This window comes from Falco naumanni, chromosome 6 (assembly GCF_017639655.2).
Source record: "Falco naumanni isolate bFalNau1 chromosome 6, bFalNau1.pat, whole genome shotgun sequence".
NCBI lineage: Eukaryota > Metazoa > Chordata > Aves > Falconiformes > Falconidae > Falco > Falco naumanni.
This window is the reverse complement of record NC_054059.1, coordinates 73528269-73552730: the sequence shown is the minus strand read 5'-3', so window position 1 is coordinate 73552730 and position 24462 is coordinate 73528269. Positions and strand designations below refer to the sequence as shown.

At 48.9% G+C, this 24462-nt stretch overlaps 1 long non-coding RNA gene across 2 annotated transcripts; it reads right to left on the bottom strand.

Moving 5' to 3' along the window:
• Nucleotides 1-20443: 20443 nt before the first annotated feature.
• LOC121090748 lies at nucleotides 20444-24267 on the bottom strand. 2 transcript variants are annotated; one of them, XR_005828703.1, is made up of 3 exons: nucleotides 24148-24267; nucleotides 23033-23342; nucleotides 20444-21100 (listed from the first exon to the last, which is right to left on the bottom strand). It is a non-coding gene; the product is annotated as an uncharacterized LOC121090748 (long non-coding RNA). The 2 variants fall into 2 exon arrangements; XR_005828702.1 differs by lacking the exon at nucleotides 24148-24267 and having other exon boundaries at nucleotides 23033-23367.
• Nucleotides 24268-24462: the final 195 nt, after the last annotated feature.

Sequence of the window (24462 nt, the reverse complement as noted above, 5' to 3'; positions counted from 1 at the left end):
CTTCATCAGGGATGCAGCAGGGTGGAGAGGGGTGCCAACAAAGCCAGCGCTTGCCTCTTGAAAGTCTTTTAATTCCAGCCCAAAGGTGGAATAATGAAATTTTGCAAAGGGAGAAAAGTTGGGGTACCTTTTTCAGAGCTACTCCAGGAGCATCCCTGCCTGGTTGCTTCTGCTTTGCCTGCAGATACCCCATAGGCCGCATTGTTGCAGTGCAAGACCCTGCAACGGACCCTATGTATTGCTCTTAGACCATGGAGTCTGGGCTGCCACCCCCATTTCACAAAGAAATTAGACAAAAAGTAACCATATGGATGATTCAGAGTCAATAAAAGAGCTTGTGGACTTGAACTCGGGTTTCTCAAGGTCTTCATTAACCCCTGCATAGACTGTTCTTCCCCTTTGTGCCTTAATTAATCCATCAGTAGCAAGGGGTAACCACAGCTAAGGAGCTGCATTCATTGATGGATGTGCTCAATATTGCACAATAATTTAAATAAGCTGAGGTGCCTTAATTCTCAGCTGCAAATATTGCTGTTATTTGGTGAAGAAAAGAGGAAGAGAGGAAAGCCATACTGAAGCCAGATAAAAATATAAACAACTCACTCATTGTTTTTATTTCCCCTTTTTCATCCTTTTATCTGGCTGGAAAACTGACTATGCAGGACAGGGAGTAAAACAAAACAAAAGAAAGAGGAAGCAAAACCAAAAAACAAAGGTGTTGATTTTCCTTCTATCTTTCTCAAGAAAAAAAGTGTAGAAAATTTCTTTGAAAATATTTTTTTCCTCTCAACAGCCACCCTCACTTAAAAATACATATTTTTGAGAAGGGAAAAGAAAGGAGAGGAATGGCTGAGAAGTGAGATGTGCTTGAATACCAACTGCACTCGAAGTGCAAAGGGGTTTATTAGTCAGAGAAGGAGGATATTTTTTACATCTCAGCCATCTATACAACCATGCATACGACCACTTAAAAGAAATGTTGGCTTAATAATCCTGGTCAAAGTCCTCTGGTTACAAGGGAGGCTTGTTGTACTGTGGATTAAGGGGGGGGTGGGGGTGGGGGGTGGGGGGGGTGGGGGGTAGAGGGCAGTATAAGAGATTCTGTATACACAGGTTTTCTGGTTTTGGTTAGAAACCCCAGGGTCAGAGCAAAGCTCTGATTTCAAAATGTATTTCGAGTGAACCTGTTTATTCCAAGTGTCTGCTGAGGCTTTGACTCCAAGCTATTAATACAAAGTAAGTAATTTTCACATGAGCTGTTTTTATCTCCGTTGCCAGAAAAATAAAGAAAGGTGGCCACAGAAGTAACATGTGTGAACAGAGAGAGAGGGAGTGAGAGGGGGCCATGGGCTGCTGTGATTTTTTCAGCTACTAAATGACAGACGGAGCACTGCTGGCAAAGGATGCTGAACGAGACCGCCTTGGCCAATACAATGAAGGATGCTTTGCAACACACACAGGGTGGTGGGAGACTCCCAGGGTGTGTTAGACCATGGGTTTTATGGCATCTAAATCCACCACTGTTTGAGAGGGTGTGTGACCTGCAATAAAGGCAGCTTAGCCTCTGTGAGCAGTAGCCTCAAAAGCTGCCCATTGCAGATCCTGCCAGGCAGATGTGAGCCCAGACGATGCAGATATGCTGGCACAAGACCCTGCAGTGTGTGAAAATGCATCCAGAGACCTGTATTTCTGTGGAGCTGGGTGCAAGTATGTTTTTGGGGAAGCAGCATCCCACCACAGTGCTCCCAAGTAGGTTTCCAAGGGTTGCCTCTCTAGGAGTGTCATTCCCCTGGTGTGGGACCCATCCAGGCTGGCTGGGATGCATTTGGACCCACAGCATTTGGATCCTCAGGGCAGGGGGGCAAGAGGTCAAGAGATAAAGGCAGAAGGTTCCTGCTCAGCTGTGTTCCCAGCAGATGCCAGGGATGAGCTGTATTTGCACACCTGCAGCCAAAGCCATGCTCATACACTCACAGCCCACTCACCTTCTCCACCAGCTGCTTTTCTGATCCCCTTTTTGCAGGTCAGTGTCTCGAGTTCACTGGGTCTCTGCATCTGGGTACCGAATTTCAGATCTGGTGATGGAGTAAAATGGGAAGGAAACTCAGATGGTAGCATGCACTCCAATGATGGCCTCAGAGATGGGAAATAATTCTGCAAAGCCTCTGCAGAGGCCACTTGGCCGCCTTTTGTGCTGTACTTGAAGGACAACCCTGCTATTTGTCTCCAAGAACCACTCTAAAGTCTCCGGCACTTGCTTGTGAACCCTGTAATAAAGGGGCTTCGCTGAGGTTTGGAAGTTCAGAAATGATGGCAGCCTTGTGGGCCATCAGCAAGGAAGAGGCAGCTAGTGAAAGTGCGGAGTGACTGCCTCTCAAAGTCACAGCCCTTAACCTATATACAGGTCAGGCACTCAAGTCTGCTTGGGCAAATGGAGACCTCTGCTAACACCATGGCCCCTCCATGGAAATAAGCACTAGCTGGACCAGGGAGGGCTCTCCTACCTCTGCTGGATACAAATCATGGAAGGATTGCAGCCTGACTCCCAGGTGTTTTGCATGCTCAGACTCACACAGCCACCAGGAAGGACCTTCCAAGTTCCTGGACAAAGGACCTGGAGTTGGAGGCTCCCTCCGGAGCAGACAGGGGATGCTGATTGCTGCAGAGATGTGGGAGGTGTTTGCTGGAGCCTGAGAGTCTGCAGGGAGAGCATCATCTGGAAAACTCTATCTACCATTCACACCTGGGTCCCATAGTTTTGATACTGGGTTTTAAGGATCTATTAAACTATGTATTGGTCAATCTAGCTGGCTAGCTCAACCTTTATTAGGCTATAAAAACAGATACATTCATTTGAGCTGTAAGATCTCAAAGACGGAACTGTGTCCTACACAAGGCGAGTGCTGCAGTATTTAAACTACTGGGATGCAGAAGAAGCAGACAAGGCTTTAGATATTCAGGCATTTCTTAAGGAAAAAAAAATGAAGATAAATATTTAAATACATTTATATCAGTTCCGATTCTGGATATTCATCACCTGAAATTTTCTAAAGGCACGGGGAGTATTCCAGGGGGAAATCACTACAAGTTCACTTTGGCCTCATCTCTTCCCACAGATACCTCTTAACATCCACTATTTCTAGTTTGGGCAGAGGAGGTGTAAACACAGTCCATCACTGTCACAAATCATACATTTCAGTTCTCCATGTTTGGCAAAATCAGGGCTCAGCGTACCCCTAGCACAAAGCTCTGGCTTGATTTTACTGTCACCCCTGGAGACCCCAGGCATCACATTAATAAGGTCTTGATCTCAAACAGAGCACCTGTACACCCCGTAATATGGCTAAATGTCAATAAAATTGTACATGTCCTGCCCATCGTCCCTGGCAGGGCTCGATATCTGCAATGTCCCAAAGGAAATCTAGGACTAACCCGAATCTGAGGTCCCCCCAGGACCAAGGCAGGAGAGCAGAGCCAGCTGCCTTTCCTGAGCTGTAGGCATCTATTAACAATTAGCTTTTTGGCTCCACTAAGTGCACTCAGCCTGACTTGGTTTTATTGGCATCACCCATCTCCCAGTAAATGTGATAAGAGAGTCTGATTAGCCGGGGTGTTCAGAGCAGGCTCTGAGCTAGTCTCCCGCATGGCTGTCTCAAGGCTACTAACCACATGCGCTTTCCACGCCACGCTTCCAGACCTGGGAAGTGAATGAAGATTGTTCCTGGACCTCATTGTTTACTTTTAGGCAAGCATCAGAATTAAGACCAATTTAGCTGCCCATTCTTTTCCTTTTCTGTTTTTTTCAGGAGGCTCAGTCTAAACATGCATCTCAAGAAAGAGACCTTTTTTATTGCCAAGACAACACGTGATAAGGAAAGATCATCTGCTGTCTGCAAGAAAATCACTTTGGTGGGGTTCAGAAAGCGGTCCCAAGGGTCTGATTCCAGCACAGCAAAAGCCTCTGGAGAATATTAAAGAATTATAACCCCCACAATAAGGCACTTTCTTTCATAGTTTTTTATTTCATAGCAATAGTCACAGCTTAAAGATAAGAACAACATACATTTTGTTTAACTAGGCTCTTGTTCCTTGGTGTGGGGCTCACCATGAAATGACATCCATCAAACTCTTTTGTGATTTACATGAATACCTGATTCTTCTGATAAGGGGGAGTGTAAGTCAACACAGTTCTGTTGTAATTGGGTGTTACCTGTTTAGATACTGAACTGCTATCTCAGCATCAGTTCACAGGCAAGCTCGACTTTACCTTTCCTTGCTAGGTGCAGAGAGAATGTCTCTTGGCTTTGCATTGGCCCCCAGGAGCTGCAACAAGCTGCCTGGAAGCATGTTTTCTCTCCAGTCTAGTGGAGGTGGCCGCAGGACGTTGCGGATGCAAAGCCAATATGCATTCAAGCAGGGATGGGAAAAAATTGCAGAAGAAAAATCCCCAGTTAAACCCAGAGTCCTCGCTTCAGGTTCAGCATAATCCTCGGCCACAGGCTGGTGGAGACTGTGTGGTCTAGCAAAGATGTATTGCCATATCCTTATTTTGCTGATGCACTTATTTATCTTAGTAAGCAGCATTTCATGCCTATAATATAAAAAAACCAACTGATGTGTGTATGATTGCAGCAATCTCTCACTCCCAGCACACCAAGACTTTTTTTTACTAGATGATAGAGATACTGAGACATCTCAAAGCCTGATAAGTTTGCAACCTAAAAACAAACCAGAAAAGGAGCCATGAAGCAGGACTTCTCAGAAGAGAGACCATAGCTCCTGCCTTGGACCATACCACCTTTAATTAGGTGCTAGTGTCCCAGGAGACAGATGCTTACTTCTGACGAAAATGAGTGCCTGATATTCCATAACAAGCATAACTGGAAAGAAAAAAAAAAAAAAAGGCAAGACCATGAGCAGACTGTATCTCTCCACCTGAAGCCTCTGATGGCCAGAGGATTGAAGAAATGAAATGCAAACCACTAACCAAAACTGCTCACTTTGGACAAGGCATACCCCAGAGGCCACCCCATGTTTGCTCTCTCTCTTGCCTGACATCTTTATGAGAGCTGAGCTCAGGAACCTGAAGTGGAGAAGCAGGATGGCAGTGGGCCATTAGACCTTCCCCATGGATGTGGGCCAAGCCTCTTCTGCTTCCATCTCAAGTTTTAACATCAGCCTACCACACTTAGGATTTCCCTGGCCTAAGTCCCTGGAGCTGCAGAGGTATAGACAGTAGCACAGGACTGCAGGGAACTCTCAGGAGAGGCTGGTAGAGGGATCATAAGACCACCCACCAGCAAGTTGCAGATTGGGAAGATCCCATGCAAAGGCTGTGAAGGGATGTTTGGATCTATCTCTCAAAACAGAAAGTGAATCTGGGTGATTTTGCCAGCTCCTAGCTGCCATGATCCAGGAATGCCCAATGCTCTTTTATTATGCCAAATTGTCCTCTTGGTGTGAACCCACCTGATCACATGAAGGTGCAGCAATGCTTTGCCATGGAAGGGCTGTTCATGGCAGATCTCCCTGCACCACAGTGCTAACCCACGCGCTAACCCTATACCACTACCCAGATGGAAGGAACATTGCTTCCTGCCAGCAAACGCTCAGGGATGGATATGTAAGAGGAACAGCAGAGTGGATATGGCTTTCTTTCCAGAAGCGGGATCCAGGTCTTCAAAAAGAGTAAAACTCAAACCTCAAGCCCTACTCAGCCTTACCAAAAGCTTCTGCTGAATGCAAAGCCTTGGTCAGGCCCCCCTTACGCAAGTGTGAGGCTCCAGGGCACAGTAGGTCACACACCACCTAAAACATCATCTTGTCCACGCTTCGCCAAGGCCCCTCTCTGTGCAGCTAGCTACAGGTTGAGTGGGCACCTCTTGGCAAGCAAAGACTGTGGCTCTGTTGGCCTCAGGTGTCCTCAGAGGGTGTGAATGTTTGATATAAAATGCTCCAGCCTCTGTAGTTGAAAAGGCAGCTTGTTGTATTGGCTTATTTTTATGAGTTTAAAAGAATTTCTTGGCCACCAAACTGCTAGAAGGCAGAGGATTTATGGTGGCATAGTGAAAGACAGATATATAGATGTGCATACATATAAAATGCTAAATATACTTTTAGCACTGGAGAGCTGAGATTTAAAAGGCTATTTCCTGGCTTAGTCTAATTATCCCACTAGACACTTTCCTTCACACTAAGTGAAATTCTACTGAATTAAAGACCCGCTTTTCCTCTTATCTGCTGTTCCTGTTATCTAACTCCAAGGCAAAGGCTGGGAGCTGAAAGACAGCCAGGGCATACCATTTTACAGCTCACCTACCCACCGTTCACCCAGGCTTGCATCAAATACCAGGATGATTTGTTAAAAAACAGTCTGTCATTTTCAACCCAACCATATAGGGGGAACCCCAATGGGAAAGCCACAAAATAGGTCACTTTGCTGGATGTCTTGATTTTTTTTAAGAGCAGTCTCCCAAGATCTCCTACAAACCCCAGTGAAATGGTTGCACTATGACCTCTGTGGACCCGGGAACATCCTTTCCATTAAAAGGTCTAGGTCCATTCACATGTGCAAGCATCCAAGGGTGTCATGAAAAGGGAAGGAATAAAATGCACCAACTCCATTCATTATCTACTGTCACTACTCGTTTCTGACTCCTGAAACAGATTGGTGCAGCTAGCAGGAGCCAAGAGACCACAGTGCCCTCCTTGACTTCACCACATCCTGCTTAGCCCTGGGCAAGTCCCTCCACTGATTTTCACCTCTTTTTTTCCCCTTCAACAAAGTTTCTCTCTTGGTTATAAAGATTGTCAGTTTTGGGGGAGCAGGATATATTTGTCCAACACCAAACACAACTGAGGCTCCTACTTCCAACTGATCCTCTTCATTCCACGGTGAGAACAATACTCATGTTTAATCAGGGCAGCCCTTAATGAAGAAACCTCTTTTATCCTTGGATTTCTCGTTGTGTCTTGTCCCAGAGTTATGCACATACCTTTCTCCAGGTTTCCTCCAAGTGTCCCCTTGTCTCAAGGTATCATAAACCTCTTCCACACTTCTTGTTGTGTGTCCCAGGCTTTGCAACTGAGTTAGCTTTGCCAAGAGATGCACCCCTCACTCAGTCCAGGTTTATTAGGTTTGCATGGCCATTGTGTGACATGTCCATTCCCTAAATTAAGAATACACTGCTAGGCACAGAGGTGTTTAGAGCCCTTGAAACCAATTAGCTACTGTCCATTTTGCTCACATACAGGCTCCTTAGATATATCCTTAATGCAGGGTTCTTGCAGCCCACCTCCTGGCAGCATCCGGCTGTCTCTGGTAACATCAAGCAAAAAACCACCAGCAAAATAAGTCCTTTCTTTTTATACATCCTTCCAAGAAGGACCCTCTTCCATGGTCAGCTGAGAATTGCAGCAGCCTCAATGTCAAAGTATGGAATGCCAACACTGGGTCTCAGGAGAAGCTGTTGTTTCCAAGTTTTTCCAGAAACAGACAAAGCAGCATAAATTTAGGTCTCTGGCAGACTGCACAAGCTGCAGTTGTGCCACTGCAAAGTTCTGCCTGTAGAGAAGTGTCAGAATGGGTATTGCCACAGGTGAAACATGGCTGTGGTTGGACATCCACTGGGGAACACTGTGGGGGGCTGAGATGGTGCTGAATGCCCAGGTGTTGTTACTATTCCTTCCTCCTTTTTTCACCATCCTCTTGCACAGCCAGTGTTTCCGTCTAGACCAGGAGGCCAATAAATGTCAGGAACTGGGAACTGGCAGATCCACTTCTGAGACACAGCCAAGAGGTCTGGGTCTGAAGCATGATCTCATGCCCAGACCAACGAACAGGCACAGAGTTCTGCCTGTCCTCCCAGCCCTCTCCCTCACCCTCTGAGGAACTTCAGGAAAGTCTTCTGCTTTGATTTTCCCTCCTGTAAAGCAGGAGGGAAATCTGCTTCCCCTGAGACTGGCTAGTGCAAAGGGATGTGCAGCATCATAAAATGATGATGATTAGAATGATATGCCTCTTCCTATTTGAAACAGATACAGATCTGGCCCAATAATTCCACACAAAAAATCTTGACCTCAATATCTTGAATACACTGATCTGATTTAAGAAGAAACAGAAACCTGGAGCTAAAAAGCAGGTGGGTTTTATCACCACTTTTATTATTTAATTTGGCTGGAATGTCTTTCTTTTGTTTTAAGCTGAATGAGCTTTCTGCTGACAGCAACTCCCTTATTTTTGCTTTCAAACCAAAACTGACAGGATTTTAGGGGATTTTCTGTTTAAAAAAACCAGCACCTTCCTAACAGTAGAAAGTGTGTTCAGCTGCTGTCATGAAAAACTCTGGCTAAAACCACAGTAACCTTCTGGGGAAGTTACGCTACGTAGAGTAGTTGCAGCCCGGAATATTTTCGGTCTCTCCTGCCCCAACAGGTTTAGATGTCCACATAAATTCAGGCTGTGGTAAGGACAACTTTAGGGCTCCTGAAACCAGGTCAGCATCCCTGCACCTACCTGCCACAATGCACTAATCAGGGCTTGGACCTCTTTATGGTTATGGTGAATCAGATGGTGCACACCTTGGCCAACACAACCAAAGTGTGGCTCGCCACGCAAACTCCAGGGAACTCGGCCTCTAAGACACACAAAACTTGGTACAAGAAACCTTGCCATGGTCTATGTCTTCCTAAAACCAAGCACTTGCTCGCATACTGCCAGAAGATGAGTATATACAGCACCACCCAGTTATACCTCCCAAACAATGGGCTCGGCCCCATCAACCTTCACTCACTCAAGTCCTCCCCTGTGAATCTATGGAGCTACTCAGTTAGATAAGACAAGGTAGCTGCAAATTCAGCTCCAAGCCAAGCCTTACAGAGGTTTAGGTGGTATGGCCTTCACAGACAAGTGGCACAGAAAGGTTGGCTCACAGTATTGTTGTCCAGCTCCCCAAGAAATAACATCACCAGCAAAACATCCTGGCTTACTTCATTTAGGTGAAGATGTAAACAAGTGATCATCAGCATTACCTCAGCGACAGCTAAGCAGGGCCAAACCTGTGGATGCCCAGTGTTTGCTAGTAAAATTCTTTTTAAGCAAGAAACATGTGGCTTTCCCTCTAGACAAACGTTCTTCTGAGCAGCAGCATGAGAGCTGAAACCCCCCCATCCAGCACAACATAAGCTGGAGACCTCTGAAACTTTTCTGAGAAACCTTTGATTTTCCGATAAAAAATAATAGTCACTTCTTTGCATTTCTTCTAGCTCACCACATGGGCCTGTCCAACCAGCCATCATCAGCACCTTTACCTCCCTCCTCTTACCCTCGAGGAATGCCACCGCTTAGCCCAGCAGTGAAGGACCCCAGCTGTCCCAGGAAACTCGTAAAGCAGAGCAGCAGCCTTACAACCTGAATAGAAAATACAGCAGGCAGCTACATATTTTCTGTAGACAAGGCACACTGGGGACAGTTGGAGCCTGGATTTTGTTTCTTCACATTGTGTGGCTTATGAAGGTTTTTTCTTGCTGCAGCAATAGCCTGTGCTCACTAGCAGTAACCTCTGCGTCTTTAAGTGCATAACTTGTGGGCTCTGGCAAGCGGACAGGAAATTCATGAAGTTTAAATGAAGAGGAGCTCCCTCTTCTAGCCATCTGATTAGTTATTTTGATTTAGTGTAATCCTGGCAGAGCATTCCTGATCTAATCACAGGAGATTGCACTTCATGATCCAATTACTGCAAGGTTTCTGGATGTTCCTATTGCTTTGATGGGAACATTTAGATGTGTGAGCTTCACAGGGGCTGGCCGACAGCTCTCAGCTCTGGGATCTCATTTTCATTACAGACACAGTAGGAAGGCGTGCATATTGGTTGTCTCAAAACATCACCTCCTAAGAGCAGGTTTCTCTTTATGGGAAAGCTAGAAACCCTTCATTTGGGGGGGTGGAGAATAAAACTCTGTGATTTTCCTTAGAACAGAACACCTGCTTCACCTTTAGCCAGTCTTGCAGCCTGCCCATAGCTCAGACACACAGAGTTCCTGGCTCAGCATTGCTTCTAGCCAGGGTCTATGAATCCTGATACCTGGTACCTATTCCTGCTTTTACCTGCAGGCCTCCACACCTTTCCCAAATCTGGTTTGAAGTAATCAGTAAAAGTAAACACTATCTGGATGAACGTGCAGCCAGCACAGTCACATAGTTTTGTTTCTTAAAAGGAAGCTACAGACACAGAGATAACATAGAGACTGTTTTTCAACAGCCTTCTCCAGCACAAAGTTGGGCTGAGAACTGATGATTTCAGTACACTTGGTGAGGGGGGCCAAGACATCTGCTTTGCACACTGATTTTCCAGTGCTTTCACCCAAACGCCACCACGCTGTACCCTCAGCCATCTTTCATGGCCTAAGGTTGCCACAGTCACCCTTAGGACACACAGACCCCCCTCCCAACACCACTGGGCAGAGAAAGCAGCTCCCAGCATCTGCCTTGCAAGACAGCATTACCCCACGGACTACCAAAGCCTTTCTTGCAATGACACTGCCCGATGTTTGCTTATGTCCTCGCATTGTCCCCAACCCCGATAACTTCTCTTGTCAGCATTATCGTCTTATCACCACAGTGGCACTGCCGAGCCATCAGCCCTCCAGATTTCTCAGGGAGGGCACCAAGCTCTAGCCACTGATAGACCTATCCATAAACCCATTCAGGATTGTTTTGATCAATGCCTAATCTCTGTTTGCATGGTCAAATCCCTCCCTCCCTTGTCTGCAAGCTGGATGTTGGGATGAATGTCCCCTCAGCCATCTCAGAGTCTGGCTATGTGGAGAGCATGTCGCAGTCAAAGTTTCACCATTTGCATCCCATGGGGCTTTACTACCTTTATTTTAGCAGATGAGAAACTGAGGTCCCAAGGGAGGTGCAGTGGCCTTTCCGAAGCCTCAGGACAATTGAGAGTTGAGCTAGGGTTTCCCAGGCCTTAAGAACATCCTTCTCCTCCAACAGTGCTGTAAAGGACCAGCCAAGTCAGGGCATTATTGTGCTGACAGCCAAACACAGCAGCCTTGGCCAGAGATACCTTTCCACCTAAAGTCCTGGTATCTTTTGAAGACGTGACCATTCCCTTGGCTTTATTTACTGAGCAACCCTCTTCCAGTTAATGGAGCAGAGATAAGCACCTGTAGAGATCTTGATGAGATCAGGACTCATCTGACAGAACAAGAACAGGGTGGAGAAGAAGAAAGAAAAAAGTAAAAGTAAAAGCTCTGTGATAATCCAGGCTCCAAATCAGGCCAAATCTGAAGGGTAGACTTCTCCCTCAAATACTTCTATTGTTTTGTGGGGGTTTTCCCCAAAAATGGCAATATGTAAGGCATTTGGGCTCCAGTATTGAACCAGCAGCAGAGAGGGAAAAATGAGAGTAGGGGAGAGAGAAACGAGGAAAAACTGATAAAAATGTGGAAACGCTCATATGAAAACCCTGAAATTGTCTAAGAATTCTGGAAAAAAAATTAATCACCAACAGAAGATGTCCTCATCTTCCACCATGTTTTTAACACTGGTGGCCAACTGTATACAAGGGAAGGAAAAAAGCCCCATTTCTTAAAAGGATGACCTGGCCTGGAGGCCAGCTGGACCCACTTCAGATGCTTCCCAGTGTGTCTAAATTATTGTCGGTAACCTACAGAGAGGGACAGTTCCTTCACCTGAGAAGCACCCTCTGGAGTGACTGCAGAGTGACATTAAGCCTACATGACTTGACCAGAAGCTCCTGGACAGCTCACAGCAGAGCTAAGGGAATTGGCCACAGCATCTTTAGGAACATCAAGTAAATTATAACAGAGCCAGGCTTGAATTTTGGCCAGGTGGCCACATCCATCCTATTGAACTCCAGCTCCCAACTCAGAGTGGCAACAGCCAAGCCACCTCATGGGAATGGTTTGGGATATGTGTTTGCTTGCCCCTGCAGCTGATGTCCAGAACCCTTGCTCCACTGTGGCTAAACCTTCTAGGAGACATCCTGCCTCAAAATCTGCCAGGAGACCCTTAGCAGAGAACTGCAGAACAAAGCGGACCCACAGCTGTCCACTGCCATCATCTCCTGATCTCTGCATTTAATGGGACTCTACCAGCTTCAGTCTATGGGCCCCTGGAAAAAGGGAAGGGGACTAACCCTGGAAGATTAAGGGGTGTGACTGTGGCCTTGCTTTCACCAGCTAAAACTCAGCCATGGTCCTGCCTGCAGTGGATGTGGTATATGTATAACTTGGGTTGATCCTGTTCAGATGAGGATGAAAGTGGGACATTCATTTTGCAATTCACAGGAGGAACATCTGGACAGCAGAGGAAAGCGGTAGATCAGAAAAATTTCCTTGCTTACAAACAACCCCTGAATTTTGCCCCCAGCCTTGAAATTCTGAAGAAAGTAGAGATGGTGAGAGCCATTCTCCAAGAATCTCCCCTGTAGCCACAGCGCCTAGGCTTCATCAGATGTAAATAGCTCTGCATGGCACACTAGCTCACAAACCTCTGATTTGGGGCTGAAATCCCAAGGACAGACAAAAAGCAGGAAACAGGACAGGCACAGCTAAGGCTCAAAGATGCTCTTCACAAAACTGGTCACTGGAAAATGGAAGATTTTAGGGAGCCCTCGAAAAAAACCTGTGATTTATTGTGAACGGGATATGAAGACGTGCAGAACAAACTGCAAAACCTCTGTTCCTATGTGAATCTCACCTACAGCCTCGAGGCCAGGGATGATGTGACCCAACTACAACTACAACAACGCTGAGATTTGTTTAAAGAACAGGTGAGTGCAAGAAACATCTGCAAGGGGTGACGGCAGAAATGTTCATCCAATGCAAGCAAGTGAGAAAAAAAACATCAGAGACTTCTCTGTTATCCTGGTATTTGTGCTGCAGAGCTGCAGCTCTTATATTTTTAATAACATTTTCCATGGAAGATGAAAAGCCAAGAAATAAACAGTTAAACAACAAAGGTCCCGTTGGGTGTTTGGGGTTTTTTTGTTTGTGAGTTTGGGTTTTGCCTGCAACAATATAAAACATAACATCTTTTGCCCATTCTGTGTTTTTCCGACTGCATGCTGTTAACAGCCAAGGCTTTTCAGGTGTGCAGGCGTGCAATAAGAAGACAGAGTTTTGAAAATGTTCTTTCTCCTCTATATGAACAATAACAAAAAAAAAAAAAAAAAAAAAAGCAAAATAACCACGACTCTGGAAAGTAGGAATACATTTTTACTGCAAGCTAAGGAAAATATTTCAAAAAAATTTCAGTTATAATTAGTAAAGCCCATGTGAATTCATGATCCCATTATATTGCCCTTTCAAGAACAAAACTTCAACCCTAGATGTACCTGAAGACAATTAAAAATCATTAAAGTTCTTGTTTATAGCAGCTCAAGCCTAGCTTTTCTTTTTATTGAGTTTAAATAGGAATTCATCCAGAAATGTCTTCAAATCTTCTTAAAACAAGCAAACCAACCAAAACCAAACCAAAAACCCCAAAGTGAAATTAAATTAAATTAAAAAAAAAAAAAAATTGAACAAAGCTATTACACTTCAGAGTTTCGTCCAGCCAGAAATACAAAAAGATTGAACCTTCCAGTTTGCTAATTTTGTATTTCTTCCTCTTCCAGATGAAACACAAATGATATTTTTCTTGATTTTGGGAAGATTTTCCACTGAACCAAAAAATGCATTTCCTAATCAGTTCTACTTCTGACATGTGTTTTTTCCTTGAGTGAACATTAGACGTACAGCTCTACCACAGTCTGTATGGAAAGGTGCTAAATATTGCCCTTTTGGCATGTCAGAAGACAGTAAATCAAAAGTATGTATTCTGCAGAGGAGCCCTCTGTGGGTGCATGCAACCATTTCTCCATGATGGTTTACGTATCTTTGGGTCTTAACAACTGGAATATGCTCCAATGTCCCACTAGCATTACAGTGAGACTTCACAGCTGTTCTGCCAAAAATATATAATCCTGTGTTAAGTAAGGCACGGGACTAAGTGCTCTGTGAGAGGCGGGTCCCATCCTGGATCTGCTGTCCCCCACAAGACCTTTAATCATCCTTTCCCTTGTCTTCCCAGATATGAAGATCTACCTACCCTGCAGTGTTGTTGTGTGGCTTAACTTGGTAATCTTTATAAAGGGCCCAGGGATCCTTTGTAAGAGAGAAAAGAAACAGAAAAGAAAAAAGAAAAAGAAATTATCCAGCCTGATTCTGGTCTCATATGGCCGAGGAGTGATTCCCAGGGAGCTACAGCTGATCGACACAAGCAAGCCCAAGATCAGATATCCCTCTTGGAGGTACCATGGCAGAACACAGGGGCCATCCCTCATTTAGCCCCTTGGGTACCAGTAAGGGTACGTGACACACGTTTTTCCAGCCCATGTAAAGACCTGTGCTTTAGTGATATCTTTGCTGTTATGTACTAAATCAAATTCTGCTTTGTCCCTCTTACTTGAAATGCTGTTGGTATATCTTTTCACCAGTACAATATTACCCTTAGTGTCAACCATGAAGATGGTGGCCACCCAGATGGGAGGGCAAAGGAAGACCTCTGCCTTTGCCTAGCCCCTCTGAAATGTCAGGGAACCCTGCTCACCCTAAAAAAGGTGAGATCTGTCAGGCAAAAGCATACCCTCTCTTTTTTTTTTTTTTTTTCCTAAAGATGTCAACTGGTCTAATAAAAGCTACGCCCTCTCCCTGCACTCCTGCTCCTCCTTTATTACTGGTTTTGCGCTACTGGCAAGAATGTTAAGCCAAAGAAATCTCAGACTGGTTACAGGGCAAGATCCCACCAGCAGGTGCAAGATGCAGTTCACACTGTCCAGCTCAAGCAGAAGTTTCACTTTCCTTAATGACAACATCTCCCAGTACCTTCCTTAGGGCATCCATCTAGTCCTTGGTACCTGGCCAGGGTAGGACAGCATGGGGCTGAGCCTGTGCTGTGCTCTCCTGCAAGCCAAGAGGTATATACACCTACCCAAAGCACTTTCTGTTCAGCCAGGTAGACTCCAAATTCAAATAGCTGCATGTATAAGCATATCATGTTTCTAATTTATATTATCTAATAGCTGCATGTATAAGCATATCATGTATCTAATTTTTTTTTGCCACCTGGAACAATAGATACATTGATGGATTGATTGGCAGATGATAGCTAGAATTACAGACATTCAAGTCCAGGCTCCTCCTGCCTCTGACTGTTTGGTTGGGTTTCTTTTCCCAGTAAAAATCTTCAAAACTCAAGTAATGCCCAGGAGTCCGCCTCTCCCCCTCCCACACTGCCAGCCCCAGGACTCACAGCATCCCTCCCAGTTTGTGTGATGGACGAGAAATCAGAGCTGCATCTGTCTCCAAGTGCATTGCCTAACATGTATTACTGTTTATTAACAATATCAACACTGTATTATTGATCTAAGAATGCATTAATGATCTAAGAATGAGGGCTAACTAGATATAAATTTGCCAACATACCTGAGCATTCTTTCCACCGTGTGCTGCACTGCTGTTTTGCCTAACAGTAACAATATAATTTCACGATAAATTGAACTTTCACATTACAGGGCCTTTGACGATTATAGCACGTTGTGTATTTCCTCTCTTTTCCCCACAGGTGACAAGATGCCACCTTCACTTGAGACTTTCCACCCTGGAAAGCAGTCCTAGGTTGGTGTGAAGCTTCATGCTGAGTCTGAAAGCCAAAGCCAAGCTGGGTTTCAGCAGTTTTAAGGGAGCATCTGCTCTGTGGTTGTCCAGTCACGCCAATGCATCAGCAATATCAACACTGGTGATATTTTTCTTTACAGTACAAACCCAGAAGTGGAGAAGCAAAAGAGCGAGCAGACTCCTCCTGATGGTAAAGGGAAACTGGAAGCTTTATTTGCAGGGCCATAGGAATCTCAGCGGCATAGCCTGAATTCCTGCTGCTGGGAGTGAAGCCAGGGAAGGTTGCAGTGATCAACTTCGCTGAAGATCAGCAGCACAGGGGGTACTCTGAGCAGCTTTTTTGTGGGACATTTCTGGATTGTTGGGTGGACATTAATTAGGAAATAAAAAAATGTCCATGGTGTTGCCTCTACTCCAGAAATTGTTGTGTAGATCACACGGAAATTAGATATAATCCAAAGGACTGGCAACACCTGGAGATTAACAACTATTTAATAGCAACAGATCCGCTTATCCAGCCTCTGATCCCAAACATCCCCAGCTCTGATGGAGCTGAGTGCTTCCCACATGCAGCTACCCTAACACCTAAGGGTGCCTGAGGCTTTTAAGTCCCCAGTTCCCACAGGAGTTTGGGTCCCCTTTCCTTTGCAAAGCTGAGGCCGGGGGATTTGGGGGAGGCTGTGTGAGCATCTGCATGTGAGCACTGTTCCAGGCTCAAGGAATTTGTCTGTGACAGATCCAGGTGAAGAGAGGAAGGTTCATAGAGAGTTCCCAGACGACTCCAGTGTCCCTTGCTGGAGGACACTGTCAGCCTTAGATCACATGCTCACCCTGCGCCAAAGGTTTTTTTTCCTTGATGAAGAAAATGAGAGAGTTTTATGCCTTTTTTCCAAGTTTTCCATTTTTTAAATTATCAGTGTTTTGTGGGGTTTGCCTGTTAATCTAATCCAAGGTCAAACCAGCCTACGGTGTTACTGCTCAGTGCTGCCAGCACCTGAAACTGTTTGTCCTTTGCTCGTGTGAGACAATTTCACGTGGGTTTGGCACTTGGAGGTTCAGTGCTTGGAGTCCTGAGCATCGATATGGAAAACTACTGTTTAGCTCTGTTGTTTCAATTCTGTTTTTCTTTTTTTTTTTGTTTTTTTCCCCTTTTCAGAATAGTTTTTTTCCAGTCCAGAAGAAAATTGGAGATGACACAGCATCTGCCACTCAGGGGCACAGGATATGGGTCAAGACTGGCCCTTTCTCATCATATCCAACCCCACTGCTGCAGTTGTCACAGCCCAGCACCTGGTGTGTGATGCTAGAAGGGGGAGCAGGGGCATCCCCTCCAGGTCCAGCCCTTCCCTTCCCGGCGGCGACGGGGCTGGCCAGGGGGCTGACCCCAGCGCCGGGGAGTCTGGAGTGAAGCCGGCGGCCGGCCGTCGCTCCCTGCCATCAGCCCACACCTCATCAATAGGGGCTGACAACCACGGCCTCGCTGCCCCGACGCACGGCACGGCTCGGCTCAGCTCGGCACAGCTCGGCATGGCTGAGAGTCAGGGCTGCAAGCAGGCAGCCCCCTAAGCTGGGCTTGCAGGCTCGAGGGTCTGAGGTGTGGGCAGCGCCATCAGTCTGAGCTGTAGGGAGAGCAGTGGGTTCGGGCTACAGGCAGCTATGGGGCAGAGTGCAGGCAGGGCTGCGGGTCCTGATGGAGCCAGTCCCAGGGGTCTTTGGGGTACAGGCAGTCTACAAGTTGGGGTGCAGAGAGCCTCGTGGGTTGGGTTGCAGGCAGCCCTGTTGATCTGGGGTAAGCAGCCCCATGGGTCAGGACACGGGCAGCCCCATAAGAACAGGGGTTGCAGGCATTCCCATGGCTGCCCCACAGGTCTGGGGTAGCAGCAGCATCACTTGTCAAGGGGTACAAACTGCCCTGTGGGTCTGTGAGACAGGCAGACCGGAGGATCAAGGCAGCCATGGATCTGGGAGGTCACAGGCAGCACCATTTGTCATGGGTTGTAGGGAGTCCTACAGGCCTGGGGGCACGGGCAGCCCCATAGCTGGGGTGGTACCGACTGCCGCGTGGGTCGGGGCTTAACGCACGGACCCATAATAGACATCCAGTGAGGGACACACCAGTGCAGCCACGCACAGAGATACAGTGACAGATAAGGATATACAGTGAATAGGTGTAGGCAGATAGACACATAAGTGAAAGAGACATAGACACGTGGATACCTATGTATAGAAAAATATATAGGTATTTTGGCAAGTAGATAGGCACAAATAGGCAAATAGACATAGGAATGACTGGAAAATTACATAGACATGTGGCTAGATGGCTAGCTAGATGGATAGATGGGTAGTGATACTGACTGGCGTTCTGCACTGCCAGGGCTCCAGCCCATGCATTCACAAGCAGCTCATCCTTCTGCCTGCTGCAGGAGGCTTTTCCAGCCTCTCCAACATGGGAAGGGGCTTTCCATCACTACTGCTGTGACTGCTGGACAGGAGCAGATGGGGATGCTGTTACTGCCTGGGCCTGAGTGGTACCCAACAGCCATAAAGGTGATTTTATAAGCAGGTGTGCTCCACACATAGGGTTTTATTGGTGCTTTGACATAATGACACTAAAACGACATGTGTGGATGGTGGTGTGAGCGGGCAACGGGGACTCCAGGGCTGACACACCTCCATCCACCCCTGTGGTATCACCCCACCCCTGGAGGTGATGCTCACCTATTCATCCCTGTGCCAGCAGCCCCGGGGGATCCCCCCACCCACCAGTGACATGTGCCCACGGCACAGCCCCTTGCCCCTGGAGGAAGCCCTCTCTGCACTGAGCTTTCACAGATCCCTGCCAGTTGAGAGGGTCCCAGACTGGGAAATGCAGAGCCCTGATATTTAAGGCTCAATTCACTTGATTTTGGCAGTAAAGCTGAACAGGAACATAGCACATTGATCCACACGGTATTTTCAGTATACCCTGGGACATCTCTGTCACCTGCAGCAGGGATCCTCCACTCACACGCAGTGGTGCAGACATGCGTGGCATCACACAAAGGTATACATGTTCACATCATGTAGCCCCATTTCCCTAAAGAATCTGGTTCCACATGGGCTTTGAATCCTGACTCTCCCCCAAAAAACCCAGCACTGACCCTCACTGCTCAGCCTCTCTCCACTCCTGCTGTATCGGAGCACAAAGCACACTGCTCCACGCACCCTGCATCCCACAGCTTTGTCCTTAAGGAAGTCATTTGTATTTATTTCCATTTGGGGGGGTGGGGGTACGTGGGGAAGAGAAAACCAAAAAGCAATAACAATATTTGGGGGCAGTCAAAAACAATTTAGAAATGCCTCTGGAGCACCACATGATGCTCTTTGGACACCCTTCTTCCAAGTGGTAGTACCTGGTCTTTGGGAGGGGGGATGGGTATAACTGGAGGTGTGGGGGGGTGCATTTTAGGACCACTGTCATCCTGTGAACAGATGTGACGTTTGTTTAGGAAAGTGTCTCTGAAGGTGTGGCAAGGGCCTCTGATAAACCGGGCACGGGTGGTAGCCAGAGCCGGGACCCCTGCAGCTCTGGGGGTTTCCTTGGGCCGGGATGTCCCGATAGGGGCAGGGGGGTGCAAGGGGGTGCAAGGTGGTGCAAGGCGGTGCCAGAGCAAGGACTGCAAGGCTAACCGGGGGATGGGGAGAGCCAGGATCAGCCCCCCGGGAGGAAGGACTGTTTCATACTCACACACGGCACAGTATTCCACTGGGGTTTAATGCTCGGGAGTCACCCCCTTGCTCCGTCTCGGCCAGACGGGGGGCGGGCAGGGGCGGTGGGCGGTTAGCGGCATCCCTCCCCCCCCCCCCCCCCCCCCCCTCCCTCCATCCCCAGAGCCCCAGAGGCTGGAGGGGAAGCAAGGGGAGGTTGGTGCGCTCCGCCGCGGTGCCGCCCCGAGACATCGCCGGGCTCGCAGGGCGCCTGGACACCCCCCTCCCTCCGTCGTCAGCCCCCCCCACCCCGGCCTGATCCTGCCCTCAAAGCCGGGGGTGCATCCGTGCACCCCCCGCCTTCCACCTCCCCAACGGCACCGGCTGCTCTAATACAAGACAGCGCCGTGCAAACACCGCGGGCTGCATCTCCGTAGCCCCTGTACCTATCGATGGATCCCTATAGATGTACCCCGGTAGGTCTATCCCTACATACGTGTTAAGTCTATCCCTACGGATCTATACCGCCCGTAGATGCCACGCAGCCGAGGGCACCGGTGTTTTGAAGCCCGGTTGCGCGCCCTGCGCTACCCCGGGATGGCGCGTCCCCTCCCGCAGCCCGTAACGCCCAGACCCTCCTTAAACAGGACATGAAATAAATAAAATAATATATTAAAAGAAAAAACAAGTTCACACCCCCCATCCCCGTGCAGGTTTGGCACAGCAGCCGCCGGCTGCATTTAGTCCTTTCACTCTGCCAAAACCATACTGTTTGGCTTGGGATTTTTGTTGGTTTTTGTTTGTTTGGAGTTTTTTACCCACTGTTTAAAGAATTTTTTCGTGATTTTTAAAAAATTCAATTTCCAGCAAAGTCCTGCGGAGAAAATTTTAAATAAATCTTTCTCCCCCTCTCCCCTCAGCCCCAATACCTAATGTTTGGCGGGGTGGTGGTGGTGGTGTTATTTTTAAGTTCCCTGCTACTCGCGGGTGCATCTATCAACACCCGGAGCTTTAACTCTAGAACCGCCGAAGAATTCGATGCGGGGTGGGAAACCAAAACAACTGGCATCGTATCGATTTATTTCCTCCCTGGGGGAGAAGGGGGGCCTGGAAAGGAGAGTGGAAAGGCTGAGATTTGTTCCGTTGGGTTATTTTCACCCAGATTTCGTTAACGGCTTCGCTTTGCGGGCGAGCGCGCTCCGGAATCGCAGGGGAAAAAAATAAAAATCCCGGAGTGTAGAGCAGGGTTTTGTTTCCTGTCGCTGCGCTCCGCTGTGCCCCATCCTCTGCTGTTTTGGGAGATAAAAAGTGTCCCAAATCCATCCTCTCCCGCCCGGCTGGGGCTCGGCTCGGCTCCTCAGGGCACTGCTTTTTCGGGGTGCGCTCCCCGGGATGCGGTGCTCGGTACCAAGGGCCGATATTTCCCACTGAACGCTGCTGAATTCGGTCACTCACACGCAAAACCGACCTCGGAATACTTTTTTCTTTTCCTGTTTTTTCCTGGATGAGGCAAAGCCAAAGCAGGTCCTTGCAATCGGCTCTGCTCCTGGGGGAGATGCTCCGGCGGTTTTAATCGGGTTTAACTGGATTTTTTATTTCTTTTTTAAGGAAAGGTCTGTTATTCAGTAGGAATTCAACGGAGCTTCAGCAAAGAGAGAATCACCAGGGATTTTGCAAGGCGTGGAGAGGGAGATGCGTGTCTGAAATGCAGGATACTCTGCTGCTTTGGAGAAGAAAAAAATAATAGAAGACATCGATATATTTAATTATCATTTCTTTCTGTGCATGCCAATGGCCCTATGTTCAACAACGTATTTCTATATATACACGTGCCCACAGCGTGACATAAATTACACTGGATATTCAGATATGGGAGTATATACATATTGATAGTAACACACGTTCCCGTGTCCAACATGCATTAAGTCCCATCTATACGCAGTGTTTGTATCGGTATGTATATAACTATACACTCATTATTACATACCTATTTCCTCCGTATCCTTTAAGTATAAAGATCTGCAAGGCACACAGCGGCACCGTTGCCGATATTTCCCTGTGCTGTACTTCTGCCCCTGTAATTTTATTTCTATACGTGCCTATAATCATCTTCGTGCCTATATTTGTGTATCTGCCCGGATTTACCGCTAGCTGCGTTTTATTCTATTGTAGCATCCCCACCGGTCCCGCTTCCCCCGAGCTCTCCCTTTGCCTTCTGTCCCTGTTTCAATAAATCGCTTTCCCCCCCCCCCCACGCCCCCGGCCTTCCCCCCCCACCCCCTCCCTCCACCTTTTCCATACAGAAATTTTTAATTTCCTCAGGGATTATTTTTCTTTCCAAGTCCCAAAAGCCACTGCCAGACTCCCCCCACACCGCTTCCCTGCCAGGACCCCCCAATTTCCAAGGGAAACCCTGGAGCTGGAGTGTAGGAAATACTCAGGGTGCGAGCATTATTCCCGGGGAGCAGGGCTCTGGGACGCCTCGGCAGCTCTCAAATGAGCCCCTGAGAGAAGGGGGCCGGTGGGGGCTGACCCCCAGTGGTCTTTGGCCCCTCGGGACCCCACGTTGCGGAGGGGTGCAGTTGCCCTGGGCTGTCCCTGTGCTGCACCACTGACTTTAAGACCCAGCGGCCTCTGCAGTGCACAGGGAGGAGGCAGGAGGCAAAAGATGGGTGTACCAGGTTTTCTTTTTTTGGGGGGGGCACCCCTAAACAGGCTGGAGCGGAGGGGAGAGCAGCTGTAACCTCATCTCTTTGTTCGAACCATGGAGAATTTGGGGCAGGAGCTTGGAGATACCCCCCCCCCCCCCCCCTCCCTGCAATGTCTCCAAGGCAGGGGGTTGCCTCCAAAGGGATTGGGGAGCTGGTGGGGGGTGGGAGGGTGTCCGTGCCCCCCCAGTAAATGCCTTTTGTTACTTCTGTGAGCTGGGCACGGGTGTCCTTCCAGGTGCACAGGGAGGTGTGGAGTAGGGCTGCCCGGCTGGACTTTGCCTGCAGCACGGGGCCAGCCGTGTGGCCATGCCCATGGTGGTGGTTTGATTGTATTATTTTATTCCTTTTATGTTTTTCTTTTTTTTTTTTTTTTCGTAACGCAATGAAACCTGGCGCCCAGCTGATGGTGCAACAGATACTAGCAAACCTCCACCCCCTTTGCCCCCCCACCCACCCCCACTTTTACCTCCCATCGCCGCCCACTTCCACGTGATGTGGGCAAACCAGTCAGCGAGTGGGACTGGGGAGTCTGGCCACACTGGGAAGCCAAAGGGGGGCCGGGGGATGGTGGTGGGGAGCAACACAGAGTCCCGCTGCCCCTAACGCCCCCCCTTCCCACGAAGCAGGAGCAGGCAGGAGCCAGGCATCTCCTAGCCCTCTGCCTTTCCCGCAGCGAGGGGGTGTCCTGCCCCACGGCCTCGCTCCTTCCCACCCCTCGCCCCCCCCAGCACCGAAGGTGGGTAGCGCTTCTCTGTCCCCTCGCTCCCCTCCCTCGTTGTCACACTGGGACCCGGCGAGCCCCTTCCCATGGGCCTCCCCTGAAAGCTTCCCCCTGTTGTCTCCTCAGGCTTGAAAACGGACTCGATTTTCCTTTTTGGGGTCGATTATTTTTTTATTATTGTTATAATCATGACTATTTTTAAGGCAGGAGGGGAACTCACTCCGTTTTGGCTTCATTTTGAGAGTCCCGTGGAAACGCTCCATCCCAGGCCGGTGACACGCACAGAACCAGCCGCTCCTCCGTCCCCTGGGTGGCGGAGGGAAGCAGAGGCTCGCTTAAACCCCCTTTTTCCCAGCTCGCTTCCATCCTTACCCCTTCCCAAAGCTGCCTCCGGCTTCTCCCCCTTTCCTCGGCCGCCTGCCCGTCTCCCGCTGTCCTCGGGGGTATCAGTCCTTATCTGCCGGTTATCTCTTCTGCTGCTAAATTCAGCCCAGCGGAGGGGTTCCGCCGGGGGAATCTGCTAGTTCAATCTAAATCAGTCCCAAGAGTTATTTCTCCGGCCATAATACACCCCACCCACCCCACCCCCACTCCAGCCCTTCGCCGGTTGTGATACGGTTTTCTAGGATCCCGCCATGATCTGCAGGGAAAACAGCACCTCGGGTGGTTTCACCCCCCTCCCAGACCCTCCTTGGGAAGGGTATTTCACCCTGAACCTCCGCCACAAGTGGGTTTTGGGGTCTCACCATTGCAAGCCACATACACACACCCCACCTCCACACCGACCCCCCTCCCGTCACAGGAGCCCGAATCAGAAACCAAACCACGATGGGCAAGAAAAAGCACCCACCGCACCCACCGTGACCCCCCCGCTCTGGAAAGTGCCTCCCCTCCTCCCAGACCCACGGCATCCTCGTCCCCACAGCATCCCCGTCCCCAGTGGGTCACCCCGCTGCGCTTCCAGCCTCTCCCCACGCGGGAAAAGCCGGGGTGGTGGTGGGAAGAGAGGAATTATAAACACCCGGGGGGGAAAGTTTTGTGGGTGCTGCTAGGGGTCTGCTCCCCACGTGCCATCACTTGCAAGTGGGTCCGAGCAGCATTGATGGGGGGGTGATGGCCCCCCCCCCCTCCTTGTAGGCACCCGTCCCCACGCGTGGCCGGCCTTTGGGGGGTGCGGACACACGTGGGGAGGGCGCGGGGTGGGAGGGTCGAGTCACCCTTCCTCCTCCTCCTCTTCCCCCCCTTTCCCCACTGTCTGCCTAATTTAATTCTCTATCCCGCCCCCCCCAGCCCACATCAGCCCGGGCCATTAACAGCTTAAAGCACCGGTCGTACCTGCGGGACAAAGCTTTTTGCTCCAGGCCTTAGGAGAGAGCATCGCTGTCTCTCACCTTCCCGGCTGTGTGCCCCTCTCCCCTTCACACCCTCCCCACCCCCCACACACCCCCCACCCAAGACTGCTCTAACCTCCTTATCTCCTCCGCCCCGAGTGGGGCTCCGGGCCGCTGCCTCCCGCATCCCGGCCGCATCATCCCCTGCCTCCCCCGGAGGTGGTGTTGGACGGGGCGGGGGGGGGGGAAAGGCGGGGAGGAGACTGACCGAGGGTTTTAAGCAGCCCAGCCCCATCGTGGAGCCGGGGGGGAAAGCGGG